Genomic DNA, 14,058 nt, shown 5'->3' with positions numbered 1-14,058 from the left:
ACAAATTGCTCTTTGTTAACTGTGGCTGAACTGTGTATCAGCTCCCAAGATTACAGTCTGCAAACAATGTTCACTTGGTGATACAAGATACTGTAATGGGGGCATTACTAATCCATTTAAAAGCTCAGCTGTGGTTTCTCTAAAATCCCAGAAAATAATCAAATGAAAGCCTTTCTTCACAAGGTAGCTTTCCCACTTCATAGCCCTGGTTATTTTGAAGATCAGTGAGGTCCCTGTACGACTGCAAGTAGGTGCCTAGTGACAGGAATGCCCAAATTTTTAGCACCTCAAGACATTCTAACGTGCTCTTAGAATCTGTTGCAAATCCCACTTCTGATAATTCACCAGAATCAGCAAAGTCTGTTAAGAAGGTTGACCAGCTGGGATTAAGAATGCCAAGGACTTCTGTTATTCTAATAAAATATCTGTAAGTGTAACAATTATTCCATCACTTGAATGATTTGATCAGTTTATCCTGTGTCACCTAATTTCATGCTCATGGTTACAATTTTTGTCCAGGTCCAACTTCCTTTGGCACTGGCTCAGAGCTCTGAAACCCCTGTATGTGCTCAGTGAGTTGATGGGTTGGACCATTCCTGTTGGTGCTGTAATCCCAGGACACAGTCTGGGCCCTGGGCTGTGGCCTGGCACGAGGCAGTGGAGAGGAATTTGTGGTATCATTTGCATTTCATTCCTGCTTCATCTTTAGATGTATTAGGTCTCCAGGGCTTCTCATCAGTGACTATAGAAAATAAACTGTAAAAAAGTGGCACAACTTTTACTGTAATGCTGTTGTCCAATCACATGGAAAATGAATGTTTTCCTGAGAAAGACAGAGCAGGCAAAGCTCTTCCAGCTTTTGCAGATGTGTCTATCAGTATTCATCACAGACTGAGTGTGGTTTTTCAGAATCTCATTTATTTAGAGATTCTGTCATTCATTATAGCATTGTGTCTACTTGGCTTTTGCAAATTAAATCAAAGTTCTCAATAATAATAATAATAAATTTCCAAGGTTTATATGAGGCAGGATATTGGCATAGTTATAAAGGCTTAAATTGATATGTCCATTAAGTCATATATTCTTAGGAAGATAATAATTTCAAAGCCAGTCTTTTTTATGGCATATATTGCTGATGTGATAGTTGTAATCAAATTATAATACCTTGCAGAATTTACTGCAAGTCATAAACCATTGAGATTGGATTAATACAAGTATTTAGAGAAAGAACATAATGGTAATAAAGATTACTGGCTCAAAATTCTGACCTGTTGCTAAGGTGCTTTTTATTTTTTTTTGTTGCAAAGTCATGTTTTATTATATAGAACAATATCTACATGGTAGCTGTCAAATTAATTAATAAGAACCTACTAACAAATGGGGTTGACTGACTCAGAGCAGCCAGCTAATAAAAAATGAGACTTGGTGAACCCCCAGTGAACTAATGATGCTTCTGTCAGGATATATTAATGGGTTAAGAATATGATCTTTTGTTACCAGAATCAGTTATTGGTGCTTTCACATATGGATGTCATTCCTTTTCCTCCAGAGAAAGCAGGGATCTCAGTGCTGCTCCAAGTTCCATGCTGTTCCCAAGGTTCCACCCTGCCACTCCAAAACATTTTTCATCTAATGCCTCGGAATTCTGAGCACAGATAATATATACCTGTGGATAGAAATACAGTTACTTGCTTGAAATTACAGTGAGAAACCTGTGGAACAGCTGGTTAAAAGAAAGAAAAAAAGTACTTGACCAAATTGTGCTGCTCTACACCCTTGCAAATCTTGGGAACAGCACTGGGCTCTTCCAGCTGGAACTCTAGGATATATGGAAAGAAACCTATTAAACATGAGAATACAACTTTCTCCTTGGAAACAGTAATAACACTTCTGTGTTGGATCTTGAGTCACTTCTAGAGAAGTGATTTAACAGCTCAAGAAAGGAAAGAATTTCTCTCCTTCACTTTCTATAGGTGAGGGTGTTTGAGTCAGCACCCTGCTCCACATGGAATATTCACTTGATGAGGATTTTGTCATTTCAGTAGTTTCTTAGCATTTTGTATGCAAAGAAACACTTCACTGTATGAAATTATCTATATGAAATATAGAATATGTTTAAAAATACCAGTTAACCTGCTTCGTGTTTCACATATTGAATGGAAGATAAAACACTTGTTCTACACAGTGGTCTGACACTGTACATTGAATTTATTTCTTATTCTGCACTAACTGTGCTTTTATGGTCCAGTTATAGAGAACTTAGATTATTTATAAAATTTCTTTAACAAAAATAATCAGAGCATACTTCTAAACAATAATAATGGCTTAGTTTTTGGTTCATAAGGGCATGAATTTATACTGGACAACAGCACTGAAATGTTTAGAGAGGAATGAATGTTCCAGATTTACAAATTTCTGCAAACGTCTGGACTTAAAAAAAACCCAACATTGTTTTTTATTGCATCAAAACAAGTTTATTGCACTTCCACGTAGGGGAATCAGTTCCTTTAACAAGATTTCAGAAATTATCTCCATGCCATGGCAGTAGTTAAACTGTGATGAGTGGTTTTCTTATTAATCATTTAAGACACTAAAAATTATCAAACTGTAAGTGTGGTTGAAAATACAGTTCTGAAAGGCTGTGCTTTCTTTCTCACTTGCCACTGAGATAAATAAGTGTCTTATGTATGGGACAAAACCTGTTGGCAACTGAAGAAGCTGGATTTCCCTTTTCACTTGGTGAGGGAATTTTTTTGTTCTTCCTGTTAAACTGTAGAAAATATAGTATTAATTCTTAAGCATATATATGTACAGTATTCACATAAGTATTAATAAACTGTAATATTATTTTAACTCGTTATGCTAATGTTTACATTATAGAATTTTTAAGCAAATGTGTATATATAAAATTTTCTAAATACTTTCTTGGTTTTTTTTTATTATTATTAAATATCCTGTGGTAATTTTATTGTAATCTGGTTAAAATATGCTACTTTACCAAGAAGAAAATAAAAAATAACATCATTTTTTGTTTGAAGTGGAGTTTGTTTACACCTTATTTGTTCTATTCAGCTGTTTTGTATTTACTTCTTTGATTTGTGTTCATCTTTTTCAAAGCATTTCTATACCACAAATAGTCATGTTGAATTTGGGGAGTTGTAACAACTTGACATTTCTACATGGGTTTAAAGGTTTTCTTTTCAGAAAAGACCTCTGCAGGATTTACTGCTTTTCCCCCCACCCTCGAAATTTTAAGGAAATAAGGAAAAATCTTTGTACAACGATCTGCCAGAAGAAAGAGCAAAGATATTTTTAAGATAGCGTTTAAGGTAAGATTTTTGCTCCTGCACTCCAGTCTTTCTGAATGACCTTTTAAGTATTGTGAGTGAACTTATTGTGTTCCCCGAATTAAAATACATACCTGACATTTTGATATATTGCAAGTCATGCTTGATTTTGTTCTAGAAAACGACGTGTGGCACGTGTGTGTTTGTCATGCTTATTTTCTGAATTTTTCCTGCCATTTTTCACCCAGCATTGTAACAGCAGGCTTTTATTATGTGAGGTTTCTAAGTACCATGTTGATAACTTTATTTCCAATTCAACAGTATCCATGCCATTTTCAACATTTCTTGATTCCCTAATATTTTAAAGTTGCTCAGCAAGTGCATGCACCTTATCCAGTACACTGCATTTGTCATTGCTGAATAATATGTCTTTATTTAGAAAGACTTATATCCCTACTCATCTGCAGCTTGTAATTGTGTCATTCATGTAGGCCTCTCATTAATTGCACCTTTAGATCTTTCTGCTGAGCAAACTGTTGTGCTCTGGGTGGGCCTCTGCCCTTCTTGCTCTTTGTTCCAAATGCCAGGCCTGCAGTGCCCTGTGCTTGCCCACTCTGTGTGCAGCATCACAGGCTCTTTGTGTCCTTGGACATTTGCTCTTTACACCTTCTTGCTTTGAGCTTGTGATATTTTTGGAGTCTCTGTTGGATCCTTAAGACCTCCCCTTTCCCAGTTTTCTAGATTTCCTGTGTCTGGCAAATTCATCTTTGCATAGTGCTACAGCTCTGACTGTAACTACTTGTTCTTCCTACTAAGAATATTTTCATAATTTTTTTTATTCCTGGTGCTATGTGTTGTTCAAAAACAGATGAGGTACATAAAGGGTTCACTTTACTCACTGTGAGTTCTATGTCATCAACTTTGCATGACATAAGCCTCTTTTTAATGATTCCAACTAACATCTGCCAGAGCTGTCAAATACAAGGCCTTTCTTTGGGAATTATTGCTATTTTAAAATAAATTTCACACTCATATTCTATAGCTTCACTCTGTGAAAAAATATTTACAGGTTAAGCAAATGTAGCAAGAAAAGATTTAATCAGGTTAATAATAATTTTAAAATACCTAATTTTTATAATTATTTTGCTTTTTCTTCACTTTATTCCCTGTTTTTTTAATCAAGTGCTAATTCATTCATGAATTAAGTCATTTGCACATGTCTCAATTTCAGTGACAGTTTCTACTTCTCAGTTTCTAGCAGGAAATTAAATTCTGATCATTAACGTTCCCAATTTTATGTGGCATCATCGAATTGTTTAGTGAGGGCCCAAAATAGGACACAGGACTCGAGGTGTGGCCTCACCAGTGCCGAGTCCATGGGGACTGTGACTGCCCTGCTCCTGCTGGCCAGGCTGTTCCCAAGAAAATGTTCAGCAGTGGAGATCCCCAGCTCCCTTCCAAAGTGGGAATGTGGGCTTACAGAGAAGTAGGAAATGAAATGTCATTTAATACAGTTAAGTAACATTTTAGCTAAGTCAAAGCAGATAACACCTGAGCCATCTGTCATTAGAAAGATATACTTTGTTACAATGATGTGCATAAGCAAGTCTATTTCTTAATTGCCAGATTAAATACAAAAAAACTGTCCTTTATGCAGTGGTATTTGAGCTGCTGAACAGTTTGAAGGATCTGCTCTTCAGATCTGAGCTTTAGATACACACTAATACTTTGTAGCACAGAACTGAGCTTCCCTCAAATTTATCTTGAAGGAGCTCAGATTCTCAGTAGGCTTTTGTTTAATACAGTGATGGAACACATGGTTCTTTGTGCATCCAAAGTGATACATATGGCTTCAAGCAGTTAATCAGATGAGAGGCATTTTGCAGTGATACTTTAATTTCAAACAATATAGTAGATATTATTGGCATTTTTGGAAACCATCTGGTTGACGTTTTTTAAAGGTGGAAAAAAAGTGTGAATTGGCAGATAAGATACATCAGTACCTCTGAGCAGTTCTACTGTATTGGAAAACAGAGGGTAATTGGATACTAGTAAAACAGAAAATAAAAGAAAGCACGCATTCTGACCCAGCAAGAAACAACAGAAAAAGTGAGTGAGAAATTCAACGTAGGAATACATTAAAAAATGTTTAAAATTGTACTACATCAAACTGCCACCATATGTTCCATGATGAGATACAACAAAGTGGGTAATGTATCTGTTATGGAGTCTGTCAAGCCACAGCACCCTTTGGATACATCAGTAATTAACAAATAACATCTGCTGGCAGCTGCTGTACTTGATCAGCACGGGCAGGGTTCTCCTCCCTGTGTGACAGAGGTAAACTATGGAGTTCTGCTTTTCCTTGGGGGCTGAAAATTTCTTTGACCACGCTGCTGCATGCAGAACTCCTGCTGAGATGTATTTCCTGGGCAGTCTGGGTGTGCAGGAACAGCAGAACACGGCTGGAGTGGCTGCCTGTGATGTGCTGTGGGCTGTGCCCCCCCAGGGCCCTGCTGCCCCCCTGCCTTCACACAGAGCACCTTCGAGAGGGTGAGCAGCCTCTGCAGGTGTGCACAGAGACAGTGCCAGCCCACTGCCTCTTTTAAAGATGCAGAACAGCTCTGTTCTTGTTTTATAGGTAACAGGGACATGAAAATGTGTTGTCGGACCTCGTTAATTGACTGTCAAATGCGATGCACCTTGAGAACTGCCACCAATGTAAGGTAAATTAAAAAAGGGCAATTTAAGATCCTGAAGGAAGTGTCAACAGAATTGCATTTCAAAGCCTCTCTCAGTTGCAGTAGTAGTGGAAGTCTGCAGGAGTTGATCTATTTATCCTCCCGATTTCTGAATCCACCCTGAGACTTCACAAGGTTCCTCCAAATTAGAGGAATATTGCATGCACTGAAGTAGCTGTGTGCTCTTTAAGTGCAGCTGGTGCAGAGAAATGGGGATTTGCAAAGCAAAGATCTGACCTTTCATTCGTATCCATGTGTTCAAGGAAGGATTTTAATACAAATCTTAGAAATCTTGTGCCAGAACAACAATTTGAAATAATGAGATTTTCCTTTAATCTTCATTAGGATTCATTAAACAGCTAATATATGATTCATTACATAGATAATGAATATCTAATTAGTTAAGATAACACTCAAGACTCTAATAGGAGGTGCTTAGGTTGGTAAATAATTTTCATAAATTTAAGTAATTTTTTTAATCCCGGTTGGTTGCTACTGCAGGTGTAACTGTGATGATGTAGTGTGTGTTATGCATCCCCTCTGCTCCAATAACAGATTAACTCAGTCTCTGAGATTATCCCTTTGCTCTCTCCCACGAATTGTGATAGAAGAAATACCAACTTTAAACAGTACCTGTTTTAACTAAGACAATATAGTATCAAGTCAGTGCTGTCCTGGAGCTGGGCAGTGTGCACAGCCCCATTTGGAGGAGCACTGTTACCTTTGTCCCTGATGGCTCTGCCTCACCAACACATGGAATTATCTTCCTTCTCTGTCCCATTCAGTCGGGTTAGGAAACATCTGTCTCTGTTCTTGACCCACAACTGAGACTAAGTAAGGACTGAGACTCCTCACTTCAAGTTTGTCTTTGCACGTCCACTGTTCTGGTGACATTTAAAGAACAGAGACCTCTTAGGAGTGTCACCTTTGGTTGCTCAGAAAGAAGGCACATAAAATATGAAAAATATTGTCTGACCTGACAATGTAATTCTATTTAAGAAACAGAAACTGTACTGGATAATATATGCAGACACCTCTGTCATGAAGCCTCGTGGGGTTTCACACCCAATTATCTGTGACCACCTCTGGTTACCATAGCAATTCTGTCTTAATTAGAAATTCACCCTCTGCTCATGGCCTGTCTGCACTAAATCATGAAATTCTGCTACCTACTTAGGCACTTTATTTATTTGTTTATATATTGACTGTAACTTACTGTGCCAAATGACTTCTTTATGCAGTAGTACTCTGGGTTTTTGACTCAAACACTGATTGTACTTATAATTCTTCAATGTGTCCTTGTCCCACTTCTAGTCTGTGTATAATGGGCAGATCACACCAGGAGAGAAGGGGGTGATGTTGGAGGTGTTAATACATGGAATAATATGGTCAGGAAAGTGGAAGCAGCTCTCTGCCTGCTGCTCAGGAGGAAGGACTCCCTGTGAAACCTTCAGCCTGCATTCAGGCTCAAGTTGGTTTTATAACCTTTTCAAAAGAAAGGAGTCTCTGCCCATAGAGAAGTATTGGATGATGTATGAAGTTGGCTATATTTGTGTCCATAGGTGGACAAAAAACACCACAGGGTGTTTTGGTGAGATTTATTCCTGCTCTTAGAAAAATAAGATGAGGGGGATGAGAATAAGTTACATGCAATGTTGAAGGCAATTCTAAAAGTTGGCCATTAGGTCAATGCTTGGGACAAAAACTTGAAAGCAAAGGCTGTGACCATAAACACTCCCTCCTGTAATCCTGGGAAGAGCAGAGGCTCATAATCCTTGGAGTCCAGACCTAATCTGTGGAATGACAGATCTCTATAGTTTCCAATGTAAGTGCAGAACCTGAAAGTACAAACACCTTTTTCTGAGATAACACAAATCTGAGATAAACAAATCCTTCCCCAAATAAAACACTACAGCACAGATAATTTCTTTTGAGGGAACAGGACAAGAAGGGAACACAATTCAGAAAGGTACTCAGATAGTACAGTGATAAGACCAATATAAGGACTTCCTTAGCAGAATAGAATAGAAAGTTATAGGACAAACCAGAATGAATTCATGCATTGCAAGGTCCAGAGACATTGCTTTTGAATGTTTGATCCACTTGTAGAAATTACTTACAACATGCAAAGACTGCAGGCCTTTATTCTTTAATCTGAAGCACTTGGGCTGCAAGAGGTTCAGCATTGTACTTTGAAAATGTGACATAAGATATGAGAGGACTGAGAGAAAGAACATGAAACATTCAGCTTAAAACAGAAGGTTACCCATCTGTTACCTTTCACAAGATCTCTGTTGTGTGCCCTGACATGCAGTGAGAGAGGCTTTAGCTTTTATAGGAACTCATCCCCCAGGTTGGAGGTCAGTGCCATGTGGAGGAATTGGCACTTACTGTATGCTATGAAGCTCATATAAATTCTGTTATATCTTATATATCATGCTGGACAGTAATCCTACCTTCCACCATATAGTACGTTGCACTGTGTGTCCAGATTCTCATGTAATACACTTTTTCATATACTGCTCACAAATGCCAGTGTTACATATAAGTAAGAACAGACAAAAATCAGCAAAAGAAACCCAAACCAATTTCAGCTTTGTGATCACTTCATGGAGGTTAGGAGATATCAGACAGGTGACAGCTGAGCTCTCTCAACTTTTATTTTTTTAATGTAATGCTTCTCCCAGCTTAGTCCTAGATCTGATACTGAAACTCAAATATTGGATTCAGAACTGAAATGCAGTTGTTACTTTTTTCTGAACGTGCCTGGCATAGACAGAAATGGTGGTTTTAATTTAATCTGTCTGAAAACATTCCTTAAACAACTAATAAATAGTTCTTAAGAAGCATAAGTAAATTGGGCCATCGGCATGTGTCTTTAATTACAATTTTAGCCTTAACAACTGTTCTTGACTCAGCTGTATAGCATTACTACCATAAGAAAACCAGCCTATTTTAAAATCTAATGTCACAGTGCAATTGATTAAGGTTAAAATGAGATTATCCAGCAGTAAGAGCTCAAGTGACTCCTAAGGAGAGCAGTCAGCATGTATACATGTACGTTTGCCAACATTCCTGGGATAAAACAAACGACTCGTTATATGGTATCTGTGTTGTGCCTGGATTCTGATTTTCTATGAGTCATCCCTTGATTTACTGAAATAGAATAAGATGAGTAAGGGAGTCAAATTATAGGGAAGAAAGTCTGCAAGCTGCGTAATATCCAGCACTGTTACAGAGGATTATTCAACTTCTCTGTGCTCTTTATTGGCTCTGAATTTCCTGTGAGAACCCTCCTGCCATTGGATATCTCCTGCAGGGAGGAGTTTAATAAAAACCTCATGAATAACCAAGGTCAGTCTTTATTACTGCATGGACCATAGATTACCCATCTCTACTGAATTTGGATTCGTATATGACTGCAAAATTGCATCACATGTCACACTGTAAAGGCATATAGCGGGTCTGTGTAATGGAAGGGGATAAAAGCAGTTTTCCATTAACTTAGGATTGGATTTTGCATTATGAATTATCATTTAATTTTACATATTACTAAACAGAAATGTAATGTTCCATTTAGATGTAACTGAGCTGGAATATGAGGGAATTTTAAGCATTTGAATAAGGGAAACAGGAGGGAGCACATCAACATTTTTAGGTAGTTTTTTTAGGTAGTATTCAACGTACAGCATCTTACAGTTACCATACATGTTTTTCAGTCAGAGGTAAAACACCTCTGCAGTACTTCTTACTATGGCTGTCATCAGGGACAGTTTGAAAAATCCTTGATTTCAGCTCAGAAAAATAATCCTGAATTTCAGCTCAGAAAAATAAATAGCAACAATGTCCTGCAGAGAAGTGTCTCACCTGAGAATCCTCTGGCTGTGCAAGGGAGCGACCACATATGGATCCAGTTCTACAAGTATTAAGACATAATACAGGGATATATCCTTAAGGCTGAAGCTTTTCCTCAAGACTCATTCTTTTCCAATTATTTATAGTAAAAGGATCTTCAATAAAATAGCAAAGACGTTATCTACTCAATATGAGAACTAATGCATAAATGGTAATGCTAAAGTTGTAGTTTTATGATATTTAGCTCAAGGTAAGCTGATGTGAAAAATAATTCTTTAAAAATAACAGTTAAAACTTCACCTTTGCTTTGTTTTGTAAAATCTTTGTCTATTTGTGTTTCAGCTGTTCATTGTTATATAACTGTTCCCCATGGCCCATGAAAATCGGGTTCAGTCTGAGGTTAAATTGTACCTTGTCAGAGCAGGGATGTGACCCAGTCTGAGCCACTTGGATGACTCCATTTGTTTCCCTGCTTTGTGAATCCTTCGGCTCCGTGGACCTGCGTGCGTAGGAAGACGAGAGCAGATGTGAGGGAAAGGTCAGGGATGCTGCCAAGTCTGCGAGGCTTTCCTTTTACCTTCCATGAGATTTAGATGCCTCCTTAGTGCAGGTACATAAAACCCATTCCTCAGTGAACAGTAGTGTTTATTTTTCTCTAAGTATAGACCAGGAAAGAAAGGAGAAATACAAATCAGGCAGGATGCACGTACCAGATTACATCCAAATCCAGGGTTGAACACTGTCAGTGTAATATGCAATTAACAAGAAGATTTCCTCACATATAGACATGTTTTCTATATCCATATCAAAGAACTGAACATCTGAAACTCATAAACTGAAGCAATTTGTGTGTCTGTGTGCGTATGCAGCTTTAGTAAATCTAAATTACAAAGTTTTGCCAACACACCAGAGAGCAGAGAATTGCTTCTTTGTGGCTGCACATCTTTTGTTAGATTTTAGCAAAGTAAATCGTGCCGAGTTTGACATTATAACAAAGGATAATCCTTTGAACAGTTGAAGTTATTATGTTCTATTAGCTATAAACAAGGGATATACCGTGATCATTTTTCCATTAGAGGTGGGTTAGCTGAGGCTATAATGGAGTACACAGTATTTTAAGATCAATGCCAGCACAGATTAACTGTACCATTTATCGAGAGGCATTGAGAGGGATTCCCAGTACTTGGTTTCTCCAGATGTGCCACTTTCTGATGACAAGTACTCAGGAAATGCAACCCATGGCTGAGCCTACAGCTCCTCCCCACAGGGGAGGGAAACCAGCCAGAGTGGCTTTGTCTTAGACATAGTCCAAGGTGACTCTTTGGCTCCTGTGACTCTTGAGTTCTCTTTGTTTCCTACTTGTTATCTCCCTTTTCCTGTAGGTTAGAGCTTTACGAGGACTTCTGATTAAGGAAGAAAGAAAAAAGAAAAAACCCCTGCAATTGATTACCTTTATTCTGATGTCAAAATGTTTCCCAGAGTGAAAGTTTATTTTTGTATTTCCACGTGTGTTTTAGACTTGTTTCTCTGTGTCTGGCAAACATAGTTGCCAGTGGATCGTTTTGAAACTGGATGTTGTCTAGTGCTTTTCTCTCCCTGGTGTTGGGTTTGTGGTTACCCTGCTCCCATTTTCTTTTATTTCAGACCTGCATTACACAGCCTGGAGAGCAATTTGTCTGGGCTGCCCACTGGCTGAGAAGCAGGGCATGCAGGACATGCTTGCTGTCTGGCACTTGGCAAGTCCTCTCAAGGATACCAGTTCTGGAAGGAAACAAAAAAGGTTCTTGTTACTGTATCCTCTGAAAGGAAGGGCTGGCATCAAACAGGTGTTCCCATGGTGCTTTCTTGTCTTAGTGCAAGAACATAAAAATGTGTTTACACATGGACAGTGAGTAGGAGAGATGCTGCCATGGACTACATCTGGACATTGGCAGCTGGGCAGACATGGAAGGAAGAGGGAAAGGACATTGGCTGGGTAAGTGATGGAACAGATGCCATACAGTCCAGACTTCATAAAATAAGGTAATTCAAATCTCATCTCATCAAGAGTATGTTCATTATGAAGCTATATGCCAGTTTTCCTTCTTATTCTCAAGGAAACAGCAAATATTCATGGATGGAGAGGAGTCTAGTTTTGACCTAATGAAAACTGAAATAAAATTGAGAGTAAGCTTGAACAATCTGGGAGCATTTAACTGGAAATGGGAAGTGGGGAATCTAGGAAGAGCCACAGTTGTTGTTCATGTGATGTTCTCTTGTTTGCAGATCAGAGATCTCATTATAGTCAGTTAGCAGAAAGATGGAAATCAAAGCAAACAACTTTCACTATTCTTTTTTGTAACAAATTTGTGCCTGAAAAAAGAGGCACTAAGACCTCCACTGGTGAAATCTGTGTAACATATTTCTCCTTCAGTAGGCCCTTGGTGGGAAGGATTTTCAAGGTATTTCCAAGGAGTTTTAGGAACCAGCTCATGTTCTGAGGTTAAGCACACCTCACTTTGAGGGGTTATATACACCCTGTACTGCAGGGCAGCAGGCATGAATGGCATGAGAAAAAGTAATTCAGGGAGAAAAGTTGTTCATTCAGCAGTCATATAATTCGAGCGTGGAGGCCAGTGGTATAAATAAATGAAAGCAATTTATGTATGTACATAAAGAACAGTGTGAGATTCCCATTTGTAAAGTCGTGTAATGTACTACAGAGGCTTTTCAGTGTGAAAGAAAGGCATCAGAAGCAATTCTGAAACATATAAAGCTGACTGATTTTGTGTAATGCTTTCCCAAAAAGAGCCATGTGAGAAAACAAGGCATCAGTAAAGGGTGTTGTAAAAGATATTAAAGCAGCATACTAACAGAAAACCTGGTGTGTATTTAGCACAGTATTTACAAAAGGACTTATGCTCCAGAATTACATTCAAGCAGTACAACTATGGGACTTCATTGCTTCCCACTATTTGTAAAGAAGTAATCTTTCTAATTTAAGATACATTCAAAAAACTTATTCAGGCAGTAAATACTGATGTTGTTCAGACAGTGAGTTATACTCGAAAGCATTTATAAACTGCTTGAAGCAAAACGGACTTGCCTTCAGCATGAGAAATGGATGCTCTCCCCCAAGAGCTACATAAAGATAAAATCAGGAAGTTCCACCCACCTTTCATCTATTTTTTGTATTCCCCAGGTCACCTTATAAACACTACTAGTTCTTGATGGAGATTTATAAAAATCAGCTCCATTATTTATTTCTTATGATGTTGGTGAAAAGCACATATAATGTTTCCACTTGAGATTCTTGCATTTTCATCTTCATGAAACAAGCTTTTTTTGCTTTTTTGTATTAAACAAAATGGCCTATTTAATTTTGAGACAAGTTTTGAGCAAGTAAATTCATTCAACAGTTGTGTAAATTCTGTAAAATTCAAACATAATGCAAAAATAAAAGTCCGTATTGTAAAAATATAAAATAGATATATACTAGAAATAACGTGGCTCAAAGTGTTTAGTTGTTAATGTATTATGAAATACAAATCAGATAAACATTGTCCAATATGTCAGATTTGGTAACTATATCAAGAACTCCAGCTTCATGCTGATAAAATCTCAATCTGTAATTAATTTTTAGTAAAGCAACATAATGTGTATATTAATATTTTAATATAGTAAATGCTTGGAGAGACAAAGGAATGACATTTTAGTAGGCAGAGGTATGGAGACACTACATTGCTGGCCAGATCTTAGCTCCCCTTGGGGTCCTGAGTTTGTTGCCCATTAAGCACATTTTTGGTTTTGACTTTTCCTAAAGAGCGAGGCACATGAACTCAGCCTGAACTTTGAGATAACACTTTTGTGTTTTGTTCCTCTTTAAAATCATTAAGTCGTCTCAGTAGGGGTTTATCTGATGAGATGATGGAGAAGAATGTTTTCAGGTAGTAAGAGAGGAGCTCATGAGTCAGGTTAACCTAGTCCCACGTGTTTGTGCAGTGCTGCACCTCCTTCCCTCGCCCCAAATTGATTTTACACTGTGAGTAGTGAAATTTGGCCTCGGCTGAAATTTAATCACCTACCCAGAGACCAAGGCAAGACAAGATGGCAGATTTGATGGCTTTTGTACTGTCAAAAAAACTTCTGCCAGGGTCTGGAAGTAGCAGGAGTAGCCACAGTGAAGGAGCCACATC

The sequence above is a fragment of the Pseudopipra pipra genome, chromosome 16 (assembly GCF_036250125.1).
Source record: "Pseudopipra pipra isolate bDixPip1 chromosome 16, bDixPip1.hap1, whole genome shotgun sequence".
NCBI lineage: Eukaryota > Metazoa > Chordata > Aves > Passeriformes > Pipridae > Pseudopipra > Pseudopipra pipra.
Note: the sequence above shows the minus strand (reverse complement) of the source record.